Below are 24,853 nucleotides of genomic sequence, written 5' to 3'. Positions count from 1 at the left end.
TGCATTACAAAATTCCAACAAAATATATTAGAGCCTGTTGTTGCAATGTGATAAACTGAAAAATATTAAAGAAGACTAAATTTGCAAGGGATTATATGCACACAATCATTGTGCGTTGTTCAGATGTGACAATGTCTACAAAAGCAGATATGTAACTCAGAACCAGAGCCTTAGTAATAATTCTGTCCAGTCATTAATCACTGGCTCAGCTCGAGAGAAAACAGAGAGTTCACTCATGGCAAAAACTGCCTGGCCCTGAGACGGAGATTAGAGGCCTAATGAAAGCAAAACAAAGCTAGACATGTGAAATTTATTGGCACATTTAGAAAAGCAGCCCCAGAAGGACACTGCCACCAATAATCATTTCTGAATCCCAGTCAAGTGCCGTTTCCTCAGCCAGACGCAATCTAGAGAGGGGATATTTGTGGAGTGGCTGAACAAACACAGATTTGCTGGTATCTCCATCTTTCCCAGCAGCTGGGAAGGCGGAGGGAAGGCAGATCGCTGCTGTGCTGGCTGACGCCCCTCCTCAATGCATTTGGCTTCTGGGAACAACACTCTCTGTCCTCCTGGCTCCTCCTCTGACCTGCTATGCTGTAATGTGTAACACTTCACTATCTCTTTCTATTCACCTCTGCATCCTACTGGGTCCCCATGTTTAGCCATGATGGGCGGGACTATTCTAATAGCACAGCTCTGCAGTGTTGAACACTAAATAAAAATGTTACATCTCTATAGACTTGCTTATAGAATTATTGTTTCTGGCTTCATCATAGTCTAAACTGAGTGCATCACATGATCAAGATTTGGCAACAATGAATTTGCATTTGTATAAACACAGAATAACGACTATTCTTTGTCAGTTTTGTTTTCATCTTAAAATAAGGTTTGTAATAAAAATAGTTGATCTAATTGAAACGTTGACTAATTTGTACCACATGCAACAAACAGGAAGAGAGGAAACCATGGGTATCTTAGAAAATAACCAGTGTTCAACCTTAAACTTAGATATAATGTCACCAGAGTCAATTTTTGTTATTTTTTGCTGTGCGGTGTCAATGTTAAAGTGAAGGTCCTCTAAAAATAAGACATTTAAGAAAAACACTTGAACCCAGTTTAACTAATACAACTTAGATTTTGTCAGATGAGTTTATTAGCTACATGTTTCTGTGCTTGCTTAAGCTGGATGTTCAACTACTAAGCTTGCCTTTATTCCAGTTCATCCAGAGAGCCCAGCACCAGGGTAACCACAAATTAGAGGCGATTCCTACTTGTGCCCTTTGCCCTTAGTAATTTGGCCTTTTCTAACCCATTCTCCTTGCATTGTAATGCTACACCACCCCCATGAACACAGTTTAAATTATTCATCTACAAAACAGGCATCTGGATCTATGAAAGCTCAGTGACCTCTAGTCTACAGTACATGACTCTAAAATCTATATTTTTCAATTTGTGAGAATTGTATGCATTCTAGAGAAAAAAGAAGAGAAAAAGTATGTAAATGAACATGCAATAAAATAAAAAGGCTGGCACAAAAAATCTAACAGTGACAAATGAGGCCATAATAATTATATTTGAGTTGATTTGCATGCACACAGTGAATTAGCAGATACAGCTGGGATCTATTATATAATACGTTTAATTTAGATTTTTTTGTAGTCAGGTCGTCTGCAGTTATTGTCTGCACTAAACAGAACTGTCTATAATGAAATTGTAAACTGCTGATATCTATTAAAAACATTAAATTGCACTGATGCGAATATTTTCAATCCATTTCTTTTAAATAGGTAAATTTATGTAGTATGTAATACATGTCTTGTTAGCGTTTACTTCTCAGAAGATTTAATTACAATATTATTTCAACATGCTTAAAGCGATTAGATATCTTTCAATTAGAGGCAAGGGAACTATTATCGATAATAACTTCACAGAAACTCATAAAAAATGGGAACAAATTCTTTATGGTTTTTATTGTAAATTTAATAAGCTAACGCCAAGTTAGTGGCAGAGCAGAATAGAGATGTGATAATTGCATCTGTCACATTTTAACAAAAAATCTCTGTTAAGGTGTTTAATTAAAGTTTAAGGTTAAGATGCATCAGAACTTGTAAAAGTTCAAGAAATATGAATACAAGGTACTTCTTTACTGTTACATTTTTTTAATATGGCATCCTTTACTGACAGTGTTGACTTGACCACGTATTAATTTGTTGTTAAGGGGTTCCAAACAATACTGCACTGATTGTAGACAGTAACATTGATTTATTTCATATTTGTACACAAGTAGCATTCGTCTTCTGATGTTCCTCTGTTCAAAAACATAGAAATTATATAATCTTTGTCAAGCTAGTATAGCTAAGGAAATGGAAACAATGCTGTAGCAATGGCTGAATAGTAAAAGTGGCTGAAAAAAATATCTATTGGATTTTACTGTAAGTGGTAGTGATTTTGCATGAATGGCATCCATGCAAACTCCTCTAGCTTCCTAATGAGGCTAAACACAAAAATAAAACATATGCAATATGACGATTTGAATGTTAGCGATCAGTAAGAAAACAGGCCTCATTAAGAAGAGAAAACTTCTTCGAGGTGATCAAATTTTGTTTGGAGACCTATTTGAACACCCCAGGATGGTTGACCCTGGATCACAATGGAATCATTTTGTCCATTTAAAAAAACTCTCGCATCTTTCAGAGGAGAAGACTTAGGGAGAGTAAAGTATGACAAAATATCAAGAGTGCATGAATTTGTCAGTGTGTGAGCTTATGCGTGTGTGACTGGTGCTTGGCAGAGGAGAGGCTTGGAAATTCAGCAGGGTGCCACTGCTGACACGGAGACACTTCGACCCGCAGGCTTTAATCCCTTTTGAACCGGCCCAAGCACTAACATGGGGCCATATGTTAGGAAACGCACAAGAGCTCCCCTGTGCTATTTTAAGTGGGGAAGAAAGACGAAAACATTTTGCCAGCCTCTCTTCCCGCTGCAATCGGATCAGTCATCAAGTCATCCTGCGAGGACGGGTGAGAGATCTCAGAGGACAGGAACAAAAACAAACACTCGCACTCATAGCACAATGTCTCCTTGAGGAGACAGAAAAGTAAATTACATAAAGTGGACACATGCCATTCTTATTCCACTCAAATTGTGGATTACTCCTTTGATTAATCACACTTTAATCAGAGTGCTGAATTTCTATGTCCACCCCCAATCACAGAGAAATAATCTTATTCCTCCCCAGCACAAGGCTAGATTATTTCTTTCCCCTCGCTGAGCTATTCTTCATTGCCTGAGGATTTTAGCTCAATTATCTTTGTGTCAGACGATTATCTCCGGGTTTAATTTAATCGTCATTACTCTCTTGTCATATTTCAATTAAACAGGCTTTCATGGCTTTAACACATACTGTACTAAAACCTGTTATTTTCTTCAGTTAGTATTGCACTAAGAGCTATCATGGAGGTTATAGATGTCATAATTATGAACTCAATAAGCATATTTCACACTTGTCTATGTTGGCACCATGTCAAGACTCCAGCAAGCAGTGATATTAATCTAATGACAATATTCTCTTTATGTGATCTATAATGCTGCCATGCTCTGCTTGAGTTCCTACTTAATTGTGACACAGGGAGCGAGTGCAAGTGCGAGAGGTTAAAGAGGTTCAAGCATTACTAGATTACTCAGCATTCTGGTTGTATATCACTGGGGCTGCTGGAGCATGTGTGCGTATGAATCCGCTTCTCAGAAATGTGAATATGGAAAGTATATTTTCAACATCTTAAGCAAACATGCCGCCAGTCTACATGTCGATTATTAACCAGGGGTTTGTGTTGGCTTTTGTCCAGGACGTAGACAGTTTAACTGAACAACAAACATTGTTAATTTGATGTGAATATTATCAATCAGGATTAAAAGAATTTTTCATCAAACCTTTTCACATTTTATCACATAATCACCACAAAATCTAATGTTATAATTGGGGTTCTTTGTCATAGACAAACAAAACAAATGGTATAGCTGGGAAACAGAAGGAAAATAGATGTGTTTTTAATGCTTTTCTCAAACAAGCATAAGTGTAGTGTGGATTCATATTTAGCTCATTTTACTCTGATGCACCTAAAAAAGTCTAGTGCAACCAGCTGCTTTAAGAATCCATTAGAGTCCCACCTGTGTTTAATTTAATTTTAGTATATTTGCAACGGTTCTGAAAACACCTCAGAGGTTTGTTAGACAAAGTGACTGGCCAGCCAAGAGGTTCATGGTAATGCTGGAGGAGTTACAGAGGTTCTCAGTTCAGCTCAGAATCAGGGCATTTTAAGTTGTGCAGCCCAAAAATGTAAACTTTTGGACAAGTGGAAAAAAAGGGGGAAAAAACAGTTAGAACCATCTACCTTGTAGGGGACATAGCAAACATGTTCAAAGTCATTTGACTTACATGCAGAGCTGTATGTGTGATGGAAAACTAAGACATGGTCCTAACTGTACCATCTCCACTGTCAGTCATGGGGTTGGCAGTATCATGCTGTGGGGGTTTCATCAGCAAAGACAGTGGAGCTGGAAGATAGGTGGGGATAAATACAGAAATCCTGTAAGAACATGCAAAAACATGCATAATTTCCCTTCTGCTTTACAATCATGCACCACCCTGTTGTCCATCTACAACATGTCTGTGACTGCAATGTGACAAAAGAACAAAGAATACATTTTAGGGGTGTAAATACTTTTGTAAGGCTCAAAGCTTTGCATCTAATGCCTTTATCTTTTGGCAACAGACTTGAGTAAACCAACTTCTATTTTATTTCTGCAAATAGAACAAAAATTGTGTTGACACCAAGGTTACGATTGCTGAGCTTCATGTGTGTGTGCATATTTTCTATATGCTGCCTCCATTCCCTTAAGTGTATTTTTAAAGAAACTGGAAGGACTCATAAACATTTATTATCTTTAAAAGATAAGATACAGGAACTTAAAAGATTGAACGCTTCAGATCTGTTTATGTCACAAATATTATATCATTGCTCCTTGAACTCAGTCCACAACCAAGGACGTATTTTTGTTGGGGTTTTTTTGTTTTATCTCAGAAAAACAACTATAATCAGGCTTCCTTCATAGTAATGTTTATCATAAACAGTGTTATCTGCTCACTTTGATGTGTGAGGCTTTAACGCAGCACTTACACTACCGTTTTGGATGAAATTTCAGTTTTTGCACTAAAGAATGGAAAGCCATAATAAAATAAATGACAGACTATCACAATTAGAGCTGTTGACTTGTAGACCTGTTATTTCGAGATGGATTATCAACAAAATCTGCTTTTTGTGAACCTGATCTCCTCAAAGATTATCCATGTATTTTCCTCCTGAGGATAAGAAGTTCTAATCCCTCCATAACATTGCTGCAAATAAATAGAGTATGTCGCATGGCTATGATCAAGAGTGTCTGAGGTTTTTAATTTGCTCAAAATATATTTTTTACATTCCTTATACAGAAATGTAATAAAAGAAACAGTTAGTACAATTTAAGCTATGTAGTCTAGAGTCTGCAATAAGAAAAAGATGGCTAAGTTTGTTTCCACATCAAACCCAGCATGGTAATGCTCTAACTGTGTTGACAGCTCAATGAATTCAGACACTGGTTGCCTCTGTTTCTTCCTGCTAAGAGGGGGAGAATAGATTACCAATAGCTCAGGCAGGGAGGCAAGCAAACATACAAATAAGCTTCACTCATTCGGAGAACGTTTTGCAATTAAAGCAAAATGCTTGTGATGCCCACAAGATAGGAAATGTGTGGGACATGAAGCAAGCGTGCAAAGCAGAGTTGCCAGGCCGCCCACATTGAGCGGAAGAGCTCCAGGGCAGTCTGTCAGACATGGAGGAAGCAAAGTTGAAATCTTGAATTAGTTAAACCAGAAACAAAGGTTGCTGTGAAAGTCTTAATGAAATTATGGCGAAAATTAATATTATTGGATACATCTATGCAAAATGGTATGACTGAGCCATTTATTTGTTATAGGAAGTATAAAAGTAAAAAGGGAAACCGCAGCACCAGTGATTCTCCTCAGCCAATGTATAACAGCACCTGATTGATGCCCTGGGACAATCACCAGCTCAGACATGCTTTGTGGTGTTCTGACTGAATCTGGGAAGTATTTGAAGTTGATCTTGATAATCTCTGCAATCTTGCACTCATATCCTGGAAACTAATTTTTCAAAATCTACAGTAATAGAAGTAATATGCAAGTGGGAAGGAGGGGGAGTCCTCATAGCCATTGGCTACTTGTAATATCTTTTGCAGTGAAACAGACAGAGGATCACTCACAGAACTGCACACATGGTTGAAACAGGCACAGGCATGTGCACACATACATTTGCAGGTCTGTGTCTCTGAAAGACAGAGGTGTCTGCAAATGCTAACAGAACAGGAGCGCTAAGAAGGGAAACAACATGCTAATCTCATTGTCACACACTTGAATACAGGTAATGTTCAGATATGCTTGACACGTTTAAAAAGCTCTTTAACGCTTTCCACTCAGGATTTCAACAACGCAACTGTTCTTGGTAAAGGTTTTAAAGGTCTTAAATCTTAACACAACATTTAAAACATTTGTTTTACTGGATATCAGTGGTGCATTTAACACAGCTGATATTTTTGTTTAAATATTGCTCAGATCTTCTTCTGCAGACCAGTACTACTTTGTTGAACTTAGAAAAATCAACATGGTCAAAGTACAACAGTATCTCTTGCAAGAAATTTGCTAATAGAACATAACTTTATACCTGTGTGTCATCACATGACCACAGTTCTTTGCCGCTGATTTCCATCACAGATTTAGTGTGTCCATATTAGCTCATAAGTTAGTTATAAGTCATAAGTTATTGGTATTGGTCCCAAAAATGCAAGATTAGAATAAGGACTCAAATAGGCTCAATGAGGTTAAAAATACCAGTGAGCTAAAGAAACGTTTGTGGCGTCAGGAACTTGGCCTGCGACCATCTCAACAGCATTGCTAGAATAAACAAAACACAGAAACCAGTGCATGCTTTTAATTGAAGTAAGTTAGGATTTTCTAAAAGTGTATTTACACTGATCTGTGTAATAAATCAGAAAGTTCATCATAAATCCTAATATAATAATAGTATACTGACTAACACCAGGAAATTGGATATCACAGCAGTGTTTAAATTGCTGCATATGCTAAAATTAATATGTCTATCAGCTACTGAATGAAAAAAAATACAAGTCAAATATGAACTATATAGACCCTCAGATCATCAGTGACCAGTTCACTCTCTGTTCAATCAGAACTGAACACATTGTTGATTACAGATGTTGTTACATTCCAACATCATCATTTTTAATGTATTCTATCAACTTTATTTTACTCTAAATCATTTTGTATAAATAAAAATAAACTTGCGTGTTTATCTTTATGTTTGTGCACGAACAGGCAGAACAAACTCAACAATAAATACGTCTACTCCTGAAGGAGTCGATGAGGAGGTGGACAGGGAGGATGGGAGGGGAGTCAGGGGGGAGTCCAGCAAAGAGAGGCAATCAGGGCTTATTGCCACTGACAGGACTGCACCTTGATAGGCTAGGCGCTGCATTGTTTGTCACCTAACCAACCTCAATCAATCAATCATCTCCCTCAGCTCCTATCACCAATCAATCAGCTGGCGCTGCACCTTCAGAGGGCCCTCTTCTTTGCTTCACCGCCTGGCTCTGGTTACACCGCCCAATCAACTGTCCCAGCGCCGAGCAGAACCCAAATCACAGCAACTGGGAATGAGTTAAATAATAAGGGAACAACTGATGAATTTTCAATTGCTCGACCAGAGAACTAATTGTATGAAATGCTTTATATTCATGTAATTTTATTTCTTGTCATGACAAATGAATAGTGCAGAGCCAGGTGGAGCAGCTCAGGTAATTAGCCCCAATATAGCAGAGAGTTGGTAGCTGCCCTTATCTAACAGAGCTAGGTTAATGCATTTTTTTATGCTCACAAGCTGCTTTGCAGAGTGTCCTATATTACATCCTACTTTGCATTCTATGTGAAATATTTAGACTTTCCAGACTGCTAGTGGAAAGTATTTACGTGGAAAAGTAGGAGTTATAAGGGTTTACCTATTTTTTGTTTAATGAAGTGCAGCTGTCACCATGAACTATCGTCACTTCGCTCTGCCATGTTTTATGACAGATCGTAGGAATTTATCAGTGAGCTTGAAAGTGTCCACTTGGTTTGCCTTGGCTTCAGAAGACTTTGGAAAGACAAAGGATGTGGCAATAATATGTGCTATATTACATCCCAAATGCTCCAAAATGATGAACAATTACATTTCAAAGATTTTAACTTCAACACAGGGACTGATTCCTCACCAAAAGAGCTGTTATATATGTAATTTATTTTGACAAATCTGTAAGGAGATAAAGCTATTACGCTGCTGTTATGTGACAGTGGAAAAGCTGAAAAAAAGTTAAGTTAGATTACACTGTAACATTTGTTTTTTTAATTTGTAAAAACACTTTTACATATTTTCTTATTTGACTTTAGTCTATAATGGATGCAAATGTATTAAATAACCGTGTCCATCAGCTCTGTATTGATCCCCTCTGTGTTGTGTGTAAGGTGTGTTTCATCCGATGAGGATTGTCTCTCTCCCAGAGCCCCAACTGGGGCTGATGTTTCTTTTTTTCAGCACATTAGGTTGCAGGGGTGCTTTGACCAGTGGATCAATGGCTCTCGCGCTCTTGTCACCATTCATTTAGAGTGAGCGAGCCCTGGCTCCAGTCCTTGTCTGCCGCTGGCCCTGCTTTCACCTGGTCTCCTCTGTCCCCTCTTCTGAGCTCCCCCTGACAGCTGGCTGCCACAACCAGCAGCAGACAGACGCACGGCTTGGCGGACACACGCTCGCCCGCCTCAAACACACACATCGGAGTGGACGCAGTGCATGCCGAGGACTTGCGCCCACACATCTTCCCCAGCATTTCTCTGTCCTCTTCCTCCCCCCAATTCTCATCTTTTTACACATCTGGCTCTGCTGCTTTCACTTGCTGTTTCTCTTCCTCTATGTCTCTTGAGTCAGGAAGTAGCCGATCATGTCGTTGGAGGGGAACCAGCTGTGGACCGAGGTTGCACTGACATAAGCGTACTCCCCTAATATGGGATGTACTTACTCCTGTTGCTGCACAGTCTACATTACAACCATAAGCCAAATATCATCATATGATTATACTGCCATAAATGTGTGCCTTAGTAGTTTAGAATATCATAGAAAAGTTGATTTGATGCATGTGGTGAGGGTGGTGAGACGTGTAAAGTGGCAAGCCACATTCAAAGGTTGAATTGACTGAAGGATAGTTTAGTGGGTTTTAGAAGTATAAGCAAATGTCAAAATAAAAAAGGATAAAAATGTGAGATAATTTAAGTCTGAAGCATTTGATGCAGATTATAAGTCTCCTAAGACTGCTACACCAACTCTGCCACTGTAGTTGTTTTGAAAACAATGACATAGAGAGACTCTGTGTAGAACTGATGTTATCATCTCAATACTTCTTTGAACTGACAGTTGTCCAGAATCAAGTTGAACATGCTTATGATTCATGAATGCCCTCTCCTCTGACAACATTTACAAAAAAGATAATTATATTTTCCAGAAGGATTTGGCTCCTGGTTAGCTGGGAAATATGGCTGAAAAATGTATCATAATATTAGGACTTTGTATCATCTGATATCGATAATTATTCATTTGTTTTTTGTTTTAAATATCTGAAATACTGCCAAATTGTTGACGTGACCTTTCCTGTTTTATCCTCAAATTCCTCTAGAGTTGTTGTACTTATTTTCTCCTTTCACTTCACTGTTGTTTTTTATTTTTAAGCAGTTATGAGACACATAAGTGGTGAAACTTCAGACTGCTGCTGCGCAAATTACTCAATAGGTTGTTGCTAGGTAACCAAAGCATGAGTGGGTTAATTGATGCCACCAACCTTGATAAGCTGGCCTTGAGAGGTTGAGCAACTAAAAGCCTTTCTTCTGCCTACATCCCCCACAATTCTGTGCGTTTCTGTATCTGAGTTCAGTGAAATTACTGTGCATTCTATAAGACGTATTTTCTATTTATATTGGTCAGTTATCTACTGCCATGTATATTGTTATTGATTTATTGTCCTGACCTGGTCAAAAGTGTCAACATCTATTAAACATTGTGTCAAAATAAAATAAAAATTGCACAGTGCATGCACATATTTTTCAGTGAATTAACATTTGTGTACTATCACTCACTTCTTTAAGTAGCCCTTTTTATTATTATTAATGTCTAAGAAATTGTTGTTTTAGGAAGAAAGTAATTTACTTCACAATTCTGAAACTTCATTTGGGTTCTCTTTAATTGTCAGCTGTAGTCATCAAAAATAAATAAATGCTTGAAATACACAGCCGTATTTGGAAAAAAATTAAATAAAATTTAAAAAACGGTATCACTTTCACCTAATTAAATAATTGAAATAAATTATTTCTTTATTGATATTCAAATTTACTGAGACGTGCCTAAATAAAAATGTTTCACTGGATTGAATATGAACTAGCATACAATTATAAGTTTTTCAAGTTCTGCCATGTGAAATCAAAACAGATCAAATGGCTTTTTAGTGTGACATTAAAACTGTTTACTATTCAGGAACAACAGGCACTTCTAAATATCCCCCACTAGTTATTGTGCCCTTGTGCTATAGAGAACATATTGCACTGTATGTAAAAATGAACAAACATCGGCTGGGCATCAGCCATAGACGAGCAGCCTTGTTTTATCGCCTGTACTTTATTACAGTTTGCCATCTGCACAGAGGAATGTTAATAGCTAGCTGCGACTATTTACACATATGAAAAAGTACATCCATCTGCCATGATCCGCCCGTCTCACATGAATCAGTCCCGCCTTTCCCCGATGAACAACTGCTGTTTATTCACAAGGTGACAAGCAGCACCAAAGCCTAGCGACACCTGCACCTCACATCCTGCCGTCTGACATATGTGAACCTCACAAACACACACACACCCCTACACACAGAAACACCTCACCTTGCCATGTCACACCCTCATCTCCATCAACACATTTTTCAAGGTTACAATACACAATGTGTTTTGCCCCCCACCCACTCCCCTCTCCTCTGACATTTGCGTTTGCCACTTTGTTTGGAGAGGATTCATAATGACAGGCACGCATGTCAATTGAGAAACAACCCATCAATTCTAATCAGTCAAAAAGGGATTATGAGGGTAATTACTTATATAGTGATTCAGGTTAATTCCTTAGTCAGGACTTGGCTTAACGCTTTGCCAGGTGACAAACAGTAGAAGGCCACTTATAGGGCAACTGCCAAATCCATTGAAATTACTATCTCTAGAAAGAGGTGTCCAGAGAAGTGTTAAAGCGAAGCTAAGATCCTTTTAACTGCAGCAATAATCAAATAATATAAGATTGTGCAGTCCCAGTTTACATCCACTCCACTTTGCATCAAATTACAGCTTTTCTTTGGCCTGAGCGTGAGCACATTCTATTGGATGAATGATAACGACCGATATGAGCTAAATATCAGCACGGAAACTGAGAAAAATAAATCTTTATTATGCACAGAGAAACCACTCTGGCTGTAGCGCCCGCAAGCCTAAGTGTGGCGTAAATCATGCTCTGTGAAAACGTACGACTCGGCATCAGCCAACAATAGCAATAATCTCACTAATCAGTAATTTATGCAGCAACAGCCAGCAGAAATATGTTTCCAAACAAGCAGCAAAACAGATGAAAGAGGTGATTGTTTTGTTTTTACCAAAAAAAAGTGCATAACAATTACTAGCCATGAATATATATGTTACATATATTTTATTGTTCTTTTATTTCCTCAAGAAAACTCCAGTTTTATAACTTGGCTGATGGGAAATCCATTATGCCAGGTGGAGTGTGCTGCACTACTGTATGTTGGAGGTGAGGAAACATTAAGCATTAATCCCCACCTGACACTAATACTTGATGTATGATTGACCCTGAAGCAGGACACTGCACATTACAATCTGGGCCATATGGCAAGACATTAGCCCTTCAACCCTCCAGCAGGATAATCTCTCCATTCTGGCAATGCTTTTTCTTCTCAGATTTCTTTGCACAATTGTTGCATGACAGTATTAACAGGCTGAGACAGATTTAGCATGTCCTGCGTCACAGGACGGGAGGAGGAGCTTTAGCCAGAGGCAGAAAGAAAAAAATAATTTGTGATCAAGAAAGCCGTGCACACTGAAGTCATTCAGGTTAACCCTGACTTTTTGTTTTGCTTTATTTGTAATGGAGAAGTGCTCTTATTCAGATTGTTTTCTTCAGCTTTATGCCATTTATACAACTTGAACTTTTTGTCATGGTTTAAAGGGACAGTGTTGTGGATTCTCCAGCCACATAATACTATCTTATAGCAAAATGAAGTAACTATGTTACCTTATATTGTAACAAAAATTCTGTCCATCAACTACAATCTAAAAGGAATGTGACTTCACAATTTGATACCTTGAAATTGGCCTCTGTCTCTTTAAGAAGCTCTTATTCTAAGACACTCCACCTTCATCACATTATCACAACATTGCTTCTCATTCGGCCGTTAACAATCAATCTTAGAAGCGTTGGAATGGGAAAAGGTTTATATGATTAGCTCAGCAGATTTGCAGATTTCCACCAGGCATTTACTAATGCTGCTGCTGAGGCTAGTTATATACTTGATATAAAGTTGAAAAGTCAGTTTCACATAATATCCATCCATCCATCCATCTTCTTCCGCTTATCCGAGGTCGGGTCGCGGGGGTAGCAGCTTCAGAAGGGAGGCCCAGACTTCCCTCTCCCCAGCCACTTCTTCCAGCTCCTCCGGGGGAATCCCGAGGCGTTCCCAGGCCAGCCGAGAGACATAGTCCCTCCAGCGTGTCCTGGGTCTTCCCCGGGGCCTCCTCCCGGTGGGACGTGCCCGGAACACCTCACCAGGGAGGCGTCCAGGAGGCATCCTGACCAGATGCCCAAGCCACCTCAACTGGCTCCTCTCGATGTGAAGGAGCAGCGGCTCTACTCTGAGTCCCTCCCGGATGACTGAGCTTCTCACCCTATCTCTAAGGGAGAGCCCAGCCACCCTACGGAGAAAACCCATTTCGGCCGCTTGTATCCGCGATCTCGTTCTTTCGGTCATGACCCAAAGCTCATGACCATAGATGAGGGTGGGAACGTAGATCGACCGGTAAATCGAGAGCTTCGCTTTTTGGCTCAGCTCTCTCTTCACCACGACGGACCGGTACAGCGCCCGCTTGACAGCAGACGCTGCGCCAATCCGCCTGTCGATCTCCCGCTCCCTTCTTCCCCCATTCGTGAACAAGATCCCGAGATACTTAAACTCCTCCACTTGGGGCAGGACACCCCCCCTGACCCGGAGAAGGCACTCTACCCTTTTCCGGCTCAAGACCATGGCCTCGGATTTGGAGGCACTGATCCCCATCCCGGCCGCTTCACACTCGGCTGCGAACCGATCCAGCGAGAGCTGCAGATCACGATCTGATGAAGCCAAAAGGACCACATCGTCTGCGAAAAGCAGAGATGAGATCCTGAGGCCACCAAATCGGATCCCCTCAACACCTTGGCTGCGCCTAGAAATTCTGTCCATGAAAGTGATGAACAGAATCGGTGACAAAGGGCAGCCCTGGCGGAGTCCAACTCTCACCGGAAACGAGCCCGACTTACTGCCGGCAATGCGGACCAGACTCTGACACCGGTCATACAGGGACCTGACAGCCCGTATCAAAGGGCCCGGTACCCCATACTCCCGGAGAACCCCCCACAGGGCTCCCCGAGGGACACGGTCGAACGCCTTCTCCAAGTCCACAAAACACATGTAGACTGGTTGGGCGAACTCCCATGCACCCTCCAGGACCCTGCTGAGGGTGTAGAGCTGGTCCAGTGTTCCACGACCAGGACGAAAACCACACTGCTCTTCCTGAATCCGAGGTTCGACTATCCGACGGACCCTCCTCTCCAGGACCCCTGAATAGACCTTGCCAGGGAGGCTTAAGAGTGTGACCCCTCTATAATTGGAGCACACCCTCCGGTCCCCCTTTTTGAACAGGGGGACCACCACCCCAGTCTGCCAATCCAGGGGAACTGCCCCCGATGTCCATGCGATATTGCAGAGTCGCGTCAACCAACACAACCCTACAACATCCAGAGCCTTAAGGAACTCCGGGCGGATCTCATCCACCCCCGGGGCCTTGCCACCGAGGAGCTTTTTAACCACCTCGGCGACCTCGCCCCCAGAGATTGGAGAGCCCAACCCAGAGTCCCCAGGCTCCGCTTCCTCAGTGGAAGGCATGTTGGTGGGATTGAGGAGGTCTTCGAAGTACTCTGCCCACCGGGCCACAACGTCCCGAGTAGAGGTCAGCAGCACACCATCCCCACTATAAACAGTGTTGGTGCTGCACCGCTTCCCCCCCCTGAGACGCCGGATGGTGGACCAGAATCGCCTCGAAGCCGTGCGGATGTCTTTCTCCATGGCCTCTCCAAACTCCTCCCACACCCGAGTTTTTGCCTCAGCAACCGCCCGAGCCGCATGCCGCTTCGCCCGCCGGTACCCATCAGCTGCTTCCGGAGTCCCACAGGCCAAAAAGGCTCGATAGGACTCCTTCTTCAGCCTGACGGCATCCCTCACCGAAGGTGTCCACCAACGGGTTCGAGGGTTGCCGCCGCGACAGGCACCGACAACCTTGCGGCCACAGCTCCGATCGGCCGCCTCGACAATGGAGGCACGGAACACGGTCCACTCAGACTCCATGTCCCCCACCTCCCCCGGGACGTGTTCGAAGTTTTGCCGGAGATGGGAGTTAAAGCTCCGTCTCACAGGGGATTCCGCCAGACGTTCCCAGCAGACCCTCACAACACGTTTGGGCCTGCCAGGTCTGACCGGCTTTCGCCCCCGCCACCGGAGCCAACTCACCACCAGGTAGTGGTCAGTGGACAGCTCCGCACCTCTCTTCACCCGAGTGTCCAAGACATACGGCCGCAGATCCGATGAAACGATGACAAAGTCGATCATCGAACTGCGGCCTAGGGTGTCCTGGTGCCAAGTGCACATATGGACACCCTTATGCTTGAACATGGTGTTCGTTATGGACAATCCATGGCGAGCACAGAAGTCCAGCAACAGAACACCGCTCGAGTTCAGGTCGGGCGGGCCGTTCCTCCCAACCACGCCCCTCCAGGTCTCACTGTCGTTGCCCACGTGAGCGTTGAAGTCCCCCAGCAGAACAAGGGAGTCCCCAGGAGGAGCACTCTCCAGTACCCCCTCTAAGGACTCCAAAAAGGGTGGGTAATCTGAACTGTCGTTCGGCCCGTAAGCACAAACGACAGTCAGAACCCGTCCCTCCACCCGTAGGCGGAGGGATCCTACCCTCTCGTTCACCGGGGTAAACCCCAACGTACAGGCGCCGAGATGGGGAGCAACAAGTATGCCCACTCCTGCCCGACGTCTCTCTCCCTGGGCAACTCCAGAGTGGAAGTATGTCCAGCCCCTCTCAAGGAGACTGGTTCCAGAACCAGAGCCATGCGTCGAGGTGAGACCGACTATTTCTAGCCGGAACCTCTCGACCTCACGCACTAGCTCCGGCTCCTTCCCCACCAGAGAGGTGACATTCCACGTCCCAAGAGCCAGTTTCTGCAACCGAGGATCGGACCGCCAGGGTCCCCTCCCTTGGCCGCCACCCATCACACAGTGCACCCGACCCCTTTGGCCCCTCCCACGGGTGGTGGGCCCATGGGAGGGGGGGCCCATGTTTCCTCTTCGGGCTGAGCCCGGCCGGGCTCCATGGGTAAAAGCCCGGCCACCAGACGCTCGCCATCGTGCCCCCCCTCCAGGCCTGGCTCCAGAGTGGGGCCCCGGTGACCCGCGTCCGGGCGAGGGAACACCAAGTCCAAGGTTTTCCTTCATCATTGGGGTCTTCGGGCTGCACTTTGTCTGGTCCCTCACCTAGGACCTGTCTGCCTTGGGTGACCCTACCAGGGGCATGAAGCCCCAGACAGCATAGCTCCTAGGATCATTGGGGCACTCAAACCCCTCCACCACGATAAGGTGGCAGCCCATGGAGGCTGCCACCTTATTATTTCACATAATACCCTCTGTTTAAACACAGACTTCAATGTTTATCACCAGAATTTTCTGTAATAGACCAATATAAAGCAATGGATAATTAAAGTAGAAGGAAAATGATACATCTTTTTTTTTTTTTTTCAAATAAAAAGCTGCGTGGTGAGATTTTACTCTGTCACTTTAAATAATACTTAAGCAGATTCTCTGATCAGATGGAACCAAAATTGAACTTTCTGACCTGCATGCAAAACTATCTGTGTTAAGGGAAACTAATATTGTAAAACATGGTAGTGGCAGTGTTATGCTGTGGGGATGTTTTTTCTCCAGCACAATCAGGGTAGCTATAGTGGATGGGAACCCGGACGGAGCCAATTATACTCTGATGCTTGGAGGCTCTCTAGGAGCCTAGAAAGCTTTCCAGCCTCTAGAGGTGCAAAGCTGAATAAGAGGTACCACAGCGGACGTGAAGCGAATGGTGGTTCTAGAAGGTACCTGCTCCAGAGGGCTAAATTCACAAATGAACACCAAACCTTTCAGAAAGTATTTTTTCTATTAACACCAATAAATATGTTCTGCAGTGGCAGAACATATTTATTGGTGTTCTGCCACTGTGATGTTTAAGGAAATGGCCAGGAAGTGGGAAAATGAAGAAATATGTGCATAATTCCAAAATTCAACACTGTCTCCAACTCCACCACACAGAAAAGACCTGCCTCCAAACTGTCCACATCATACGTCTCATCTACCATTCACACACACCCTAAATACATGCACACACTCAGCACCATGATCAAGCCCTCCCCTACAAGTCTGAAGCAGCAGCCCTTCTCTGCTGGAGTGAGGGTGAAATCTCAGTCTTCTCTTCTCCAACCTCAGCTAGTAATGAACAAATTCACTGCGCATTACTCTGGACTTGATCTCTAGCAAAATAGTGCTGGAACAAACAATTTGGTTTGTCAACACCTTTCTCTGGACTCCTCCATCAATGTCAGGGGTCCAAATTTAAACAGCAAAGTGCATTTGACTGCAGGACCCTGAGCTGATTAGACTTCCCAGCTCAGCGAATTGCTCCAGACAGGACGGCAGCTCTGATTGCTAACCCAGCTTGAAAATAGTCTCCCACTGCCCGGGATTAGCATGAATATTTTGATATAGATCGATAAGCAATCTCCACTCCATAAGAAATGCCAGCAGCCTTCATTTGGCTGATCAAAGGCACATCAGCCGACGGGCGACAGCTAGCTATTGTTTTTCAGGCCAGGTTGAGTTGAGGGAGCGAATCTGCGGGAGGGATCCACAAGCACTCCCGCTCCACTCTGCTCACCTAATTGTGGAAACAATCACTGGTTCACAGGATCCCATCTTCCAGGGATGGACCACTCAAATGAGGGAGGCAGAGGGCCCGACCGCAGGGGGACAGACTTCATTACGGCTATGGTCTCAAACCACTCGGCCACCGGGAGTTGCTGACCCGGAAGGAAAAGCAGGGTCACCTATTTGTTCATTTTCTTTCTGCAGCTAAAAACACACTGCATTGAATTGGACATTTGACTGGCAAGGGGGTTGCAGTTGATCACTGCTTTCAAGAATCAAGAATATTTCAATTGAAGTTCAAAGATAGGCTGGGGATTTGAATAAATACAAGTTTCCATTCGGTACATTCAAAAAGCCTTCACTGTTTTGAAAAAAAAAAAGACTTAAAATATACGATGTCTGCTGATGTTATTATTTTGTCACACAATAACCACACATTTCTAAGCATTTCTAGGGATTGTTTTTTAATCAATTAATTTTTAGTGAGCCTTCTTTAAGTTGATACTCCTAAAAATTCAGTGAATCTAATCGTCTTCACAAGTCAACTAACTGGTCAGTTGACTACACTTATGTGTAGTTTAGTCCTTGTTTAAGGGGCAGCTATTATGTAAATTTGACTTTTTTCTATATCAATCTGTTAAATTGTGAAGCCAAATTTGTATTATGTTTCATATATACAGCATTTTATAACATTTGAAGGTAATACAGTTACACAGCGATGCTACAAAATGGCACTATGTGCCTGGAAAATACATATTGCCCCTTTAGATATTGTTCTGTGAGAGGCTCTAAGGATTTTTAGAGAAAATTAGTAAACAAACAGAATCAAAGATCCAGAAACATATTAAACAGGTCAGAGAAAAAGTATCAGGTCCTGAGGTGCTACATAGATGTTGCTCCTCAGGAACTCAGATTTTGACAGGACAGCTAAGTCATGCACTCCATAAACTTGAAAAAAAGGTACGAAAAAAAAGCTATGGTTGAAAGAAAGACATAGAAAGACAGAGGTGTCAAACTCCAGTCCTCAAGGGCCGGTGACTTGCAGTTTTTAGATGTGCCACAGGTACAAAACACTGGAATAAAATGGTTTAATTACCTCCTCCTTGTGTAGATAAGTTCTCCAGAGCCTTGCTAATGACCTAATTATTCTATTCAGGTGTGGTGCAGCAGAGGCACATCTAAAAGTTGCAGCACACCGGCCCTTGAGGACTGGAGTTTGGCACCCCTACTACAGAGCAAAGGGAACTGCTCATGTCAGAAATGCAAAAGGTTGTGGATGCAGGAAAACTAACTACACATTAAATACACCACCTCACTGTGCAGGTGTGCAGCAGTATCATGCTGTGTTTTTTCTTCAGCAGGAACAGTTAAGCTAAAAGAACTGACGAGAAAACTAACCCAAATAAGTAACTTGGAGGTTGTTTTTCCAGTAGAACGGCGGCACTTAAGCAGCCAGAGCTACAATGAAAGAGCTATCCATGCGTTAAAATGGCCCAGTCAAAGTCCAACCTAAATTCAATTGACTGAGGTAATTTGCTAGAAATGGGCAAAGATATTTGTCTTTTGACATGCAAAGCTGGTGGGAGACACACCACAAAAGAAATGATTTACTCAGCGAGACTGAACCACAGGGTTTACTTGTACTTTTATTTATCAAAGAATCAAAGAAAAGACAATCATGTGTTACTTTATGTTTACTGACTTGAAATCCCAATACAATGCGTAGAATTTTGTGGATTGGACGTTTGTGAACTTTTGCACGAAATGTGCATAAACACTTTTTAAAACGCTGTAAAGTTCTAAATCTTAGATATTTAACAGTGAAGTGACTTGCAGACCTCATAAAGGGCCGCAGGTGTGACCCAGGCATTTAGCAGTTCACTGCTGTAGAGTGAGACCACATGCCACTGCTGAAACTGTGGAAGCCTCCACACGAAACTGACACGGGATGCTAAAAAGAAATCAGTCAGAAAAAAGAGAGCACCAACTGGTAACTGTAGATTTAATTCATTAGGAAGTGTCACTTTATTCCAGGGAAGCTTTAGCAGGCTGATTAAAATGTAGTAATCAGGATTAATTAGGGGAATATATATGTGAGGATTAGCAGGCCTATCCCATTCAGCTGCACTGCCCTCTTTTTATCACTTCTCCCTGAAAAAAGGTTCTGTTTCCACCAGTTTGTTTCAGACATTCAGAAAAGGTCCCAAGGTCGGGAATCAAACCCTTGTTGAGGACCAACAACCTGTATTCGAGGGCGGCCAATCATTATTTGAAAACTGCATTTTGCATTAACTCAGATTTTCTTATCAGAGTTTAATTAATTAATTTTAGGTGTGACAAAAAAGGCAAAAGGTAATAAATCTGTAAAAGGTTAATAATTTTCACAGCACAGTATGTAACCCAACGTATTTTTTTAGCGCACGCATTTGTAATTTATTTTTAAGCAAAGATAAAACCTGCAAACAATACCTTTAAAGCTGCTGCAATGAACTGTGAAGCTGAACAGCTGCATAATGGGAGACTTTAACAGTTACAACCACTTGATGTTGTCACAAATTTTAGTCAGGCCCCCTCTGGCCAGATTTATTACTGAAATCTACCAAACTGCTGGTTTATCACAGTGTTTATATTATTGCTTCAACATGTTTCAGTTAACATAACCTTGAATCACAGCAGTTCAAGTGCAAGGATGGGTTGTTTTGCTTGCGGTCCAGCCCCATCATTGATGTTAGCAGATGACGCATGCCCTGTTCCTTGGCACAAGCTCAGACCAAATCTTTCATCCAGCTTCGACTCTCAAGTGCAGCTGGGGTGGGCCTGTAACATTTGGGCATTAATATAAATTCCACAGCCAGGCTTTATTTTGATTCGGCTTCGATGAGAAAATAATATGGCTGGCAACAGATTTTAGAGTTTTTGTTAAATGTGTGAACAGGAGATAAGATGCAGACATCTGGGAAGAAGAGTTGGACTCGTTGGAAAGCCGAGTACAGACAAGGTCAAAACACATTAAATGCTTCAAGTGCTGTTAGACTGCTATACACTGGTTCATATTCAAGAGCAAAAGCAAACCAAAGACAGCAGACCACACAAGATGACCAAAGAAAATAAAAAGAAAGGCGATAACGGCTGAGTGTATAACAAACCTGTCCGTGTGCCTAACATTTGAATCTAAATGACCCAATGTAAAATGTTTCTGCACAACCAGGTTGAGAAGAAAGACTTGAACAAATAAGGAAGCATATACATGGTGCAATCAACAGGGATACATTAGAAGCAGTTTGAATATTTCCTCCCCGTCCGATACTTACAAACACAGTTTACTTCCCTGTGCAATTTACTGATTTTGTGGATCTGAAAACAGGTTTGGAAGAGCTGAGGACTTAAATAATAGCAGGAGAAGTATTGAACCTCTTTGCAGAAGATCAAATGCAGCTTTCATTAGTTTAGTAAAGCGCCAGGGCTCATTGATGACTTGTCAGACAGTCTTCCCTTCAATACGCAGCAAGAGGCTCTAAAAATCATCCTTTTACTGAGCCCTCTCAGCTGTAAATTCAGCCCAGCTCAATACTTTTCTCCCCCTCCTCTCTCTCCAAGTCTCCATTATTTCTTACCATGGATTAACCCTGTGCTGCTGATCAAAAGGAAGCTTCTCTGAGTGTATGCTTAGACCTAGACCTGCCCATCCATTAGCCAGTCATAATGAAATCTTCAGCTTATTATTATGGAAAAATCCATTGTTTGTCCACAGGTACCATATTTAGTGGGAGAGCATGATCTTCTGGAGGATTAAGGAAATGCTTCAGGGAGTTGTGCTGTGCTTCACAGGCAAAAAGGAGGCGGGAGAGAGGAAGGGTGGTGGGAAAGGGGAGCATTGGGATTGCCTCACCAAACCAGGGGTCTCATGCACCTTTTTGAGGGGTGAGACTGTTTCCAATTAAGACAGCATGAGCCACACAATATCACATTGTCACGCAGTAAACAGAGCTCTAATTCCTGCTGAAATGGGACTGCTGTCCTAGTATCCTGCATAGTTTAGACAACTTAATACAGACAAAACCTGAATGAGCATCAAAGAATGAGACACTGATCATATTTAGCCACCGTGTTCAAGAGTTGACCCTGCAATCCTTACTCATTTGCGTTGCATTAAGCCGCTCTTGTGTTTGAAGTGTACTTACAGTAAATATGATACATACACCAGGGCTAAAAGCTTTACATAAAACTGTCTCCAAAGAGCATATTAAGCTATCTTTGTTTACAAGAGACGAGTCGGAGAAAGAAGACAGTTTGGCACAACGGTCGTAAAACGCAGAGCTCCTCACCCCACTGGCACGCAGAAATACACACAGCAGTACGCATGCTCAGCAGACAGCGCAGACAAGATGCTAAATCACTTGGGATGGGAGCATTTAGGATGGAGTGTCACATTTCTGTGTAATAAATAGCAGAGATTGATTTGACCTCCCTGCCAGGCCCTGCAGTTTCCTTATACACAAGGAAAAAAAAAAAGGAAAAAAATGGAACCTCTCACACTCTGGGGATCTCTCAGAAGGAAATCAGATAGCCTGTTATGGCTTTAAGGTTGTGGTGATCCGTCCGTGTCAATATGGTCTTACTATCAGGTGGGTCAACCAGCCAGCTGAGAAATAAACATCCCAGCTCAACTTCAGGGTAGGGATAGCACAGCAGGTCAAGCGGATTCTCTTACAGTTTGCCACTTAAATATGCAGAACAACGTACCCAGGCTGACTGGGTACGTCAGCAGGGTTTCCCCCAGAAACCCTGCTAAGCCTGGTAGTAGGGGTGCTAGGGCAGCCATCCAGCGACCTTCTGTTTTAGAGCTGAAAAACATTTAAAGTTGACAGGGAATTTTAAAAATATCACAAGGTAATTATGTGTTATTGGAAAACATTACTAATACCTAAACACCAACTATAAAGTCTTAAAAAAGCCAAACATATAAAGAAATAATGCCTGTCCTGGTGGGGGTACAAGTAAAGCCTGGTGGCCCGCTTATAATACACTGGGGGAAACCTTAGAACCATGGTCTTTTGAAACCAATCTAACTATAAGGTTTAAAATAATATTTAATTTTGTCAACATGTTTCTTCTGATTGGAAGTAATATTAATGTTTTGGAGAGTCCCAGTTAGAGTCAGCTTCAAACTCTCAAAGTCAAGTTGAACCTCAAAATCTTGGAGCTTATTTGTCAGCAATTGTTATAAGAATTCAATCGCGGTAATGAAAAGATTTTGTCTCTGACTATTGAAAAGGATATTTTCAACAACCCTAAACATGCAGCTAGACAACTGAACAAACTGAACAAAGGCGCCAATATGGTTAAACTATGAGGGTCAAACTCTCTGCCAGCTATAACAGCAAAATCAAAGGAACACATGAGAGGAACAAAAATATCCAGCTATTAAATCTCAGTACTGCTTCAGTATGGAGGGAAGGGTAGGTCAAAAGGTTTCTCTTACAGTTTCTTATTTTTGCATTATTTGTTTTTTCCTCCATCATCCTGCTCCAAATGCTACCACAACCATGTGTGCAAGATTCCTCAATTCAAACCCAGGAAAAGATTGAATATTTTCTCCACTGGTGTAACTCAGAAAATAACCTAAGGGTGGGAAGAGGAAGCAGATAACAACAGGTGTAGGTCCTGATTTAAAGCACATCACCAGAGGCCAAATAACTTCTTCCTCTGATATAGCACATATAAACCCCTAAACAGGAGGCGGTGTTGCTATAGGTATTTACATTGACATAAAGGGAGGAAATTGTTTCAGACAGAGGGCAACAATGTATGTGGATCTGGCAACCACCTGGAGAAAGTAGCTCCTGAAACTCATTGTTTCAGAAGTATATGCAAGAGCATATATAGTAGGCAACACCCTGGTTAATTTTACATGGCCTCCTCCATTCACTTTTCATGAATGCTGCACAGAAGCTGTTCCTGGCCAACAACATGTGGTGTCCATATACCCCACATCCTATTAAGAGTAATTAAATTCCAACAGCCACATGAATTATCAATGACGCAACATGTAGTGACTATATCCTCAAAATACGTCAGAAGCAACAAACAGTTCGGATGACTAAAAGAGTCCTCACACACTTGCAGATAACCAAAGGTTTTATGGGGAAAAAAAGAGAATAACAACTAAATTATTAGTAGTCTAAAGTGAATCTACACTGCACCATCTCACAAACGCAGTATTACCTGTTGAACTTTTTCATCTTTTTTAAGGTACTTTACACAATCTGTTTGGGGCATCCAGGAGTCTTTCTTTGATGAAAATGCTCAGGCTTTGATAATTTTCAGGGCATACTTAAATTGACTGCTTCTATGCATAGAATACAACATGCGTGGCAGTTAATGTGACATCGTCTCCAAGTTGCCGCCAAGTGCGTGGTTTTTATCCAGCGAGTCGCTCCACTGCGCTGCTGATGATGTTTACAAGATGCTTACCAGACGAACCGGAAAATAAATTTTCTAAATATGGTGCTGATCACAACAAATGGGTGGCAGAGTGCAACGTTCACATAGCTGGCATATGTTGAGCCTTCTCCCTCTTATTTTTATTGTTACATTGACCATTGTTTCACATTTGTTTTGTAATTCTTGCCCAGGTTAAATTAATTTTCTAAGCTGCATATGAGCAATTATTAGGGATGCACCAATGTAAAAGGTTTGACATCCAATATTAATATTGCTGTTGTGGCCGTATTTACAGATGTCTTATGTATTATTTATTTATTTCCCTACACTTTTGGCGCTGTGTAAAAGTGACTACACTGCCTACATTCCTTTTATGTTATCACTGTTACATGACTGAATAAATACCACATGGCCACCCTCTATCCCCTTAGCACCACTTAAAATTTTCAAATAAAAGTTTAACAAATAATGTTTCAAATATACATTAAAGCATACATTAAAATATACATTAAATAAAGTTAGATTTTATTATTAATTTTTTCCTTGTTATTTCTTTAATACAGGTCAATGTTCTCTGCCAACATTAATTAAACATTCATGGTGACAATTGAGGCTCATTTTCTGAACATTGCCAACTGGAAAGCCACTGCACAGAAGACCACTCACATAGACGTTTTCTAAAATGATAATTATGTATAATTTGCAGTGGAAATCAAGGTTGTCGTGTCACCAAAATTAAGCCATAGCCTCTGTTTATCTCCCTCAGTAAACTGAAGTTCAGGGCTCACAATGCAGGTCTGCTTTGCGGAGAATTTGGCTGAAACTATGAGAGCTATTTCTCAGTAATTGACATGACGCCCATGCTGAAGTAGAGCAAACCTCCGACAAACATTGTTACAGACAAACATTGTTATAACAGAGGTAGCTGAACTCAATA

The sequence above is a fragment of the Xiphophorus couchianus genome, chromosome 4 (genome assembly GCF_001444195.1).
Source record: "Xiphophorus couchianus chromosome 4, X_couchianus-1.0, whole genome shotgun sequence".
NCBI classification, from domain to species: Eukaryota; Metazoa; Chordata; class Actinopteri; order Cyprinodontiformes; family Poeciliidae; genus Xiphophorus; species Xiphophorus couchianus.
This window is presented reverse-complemented; position numbering follows the sequence as displayed.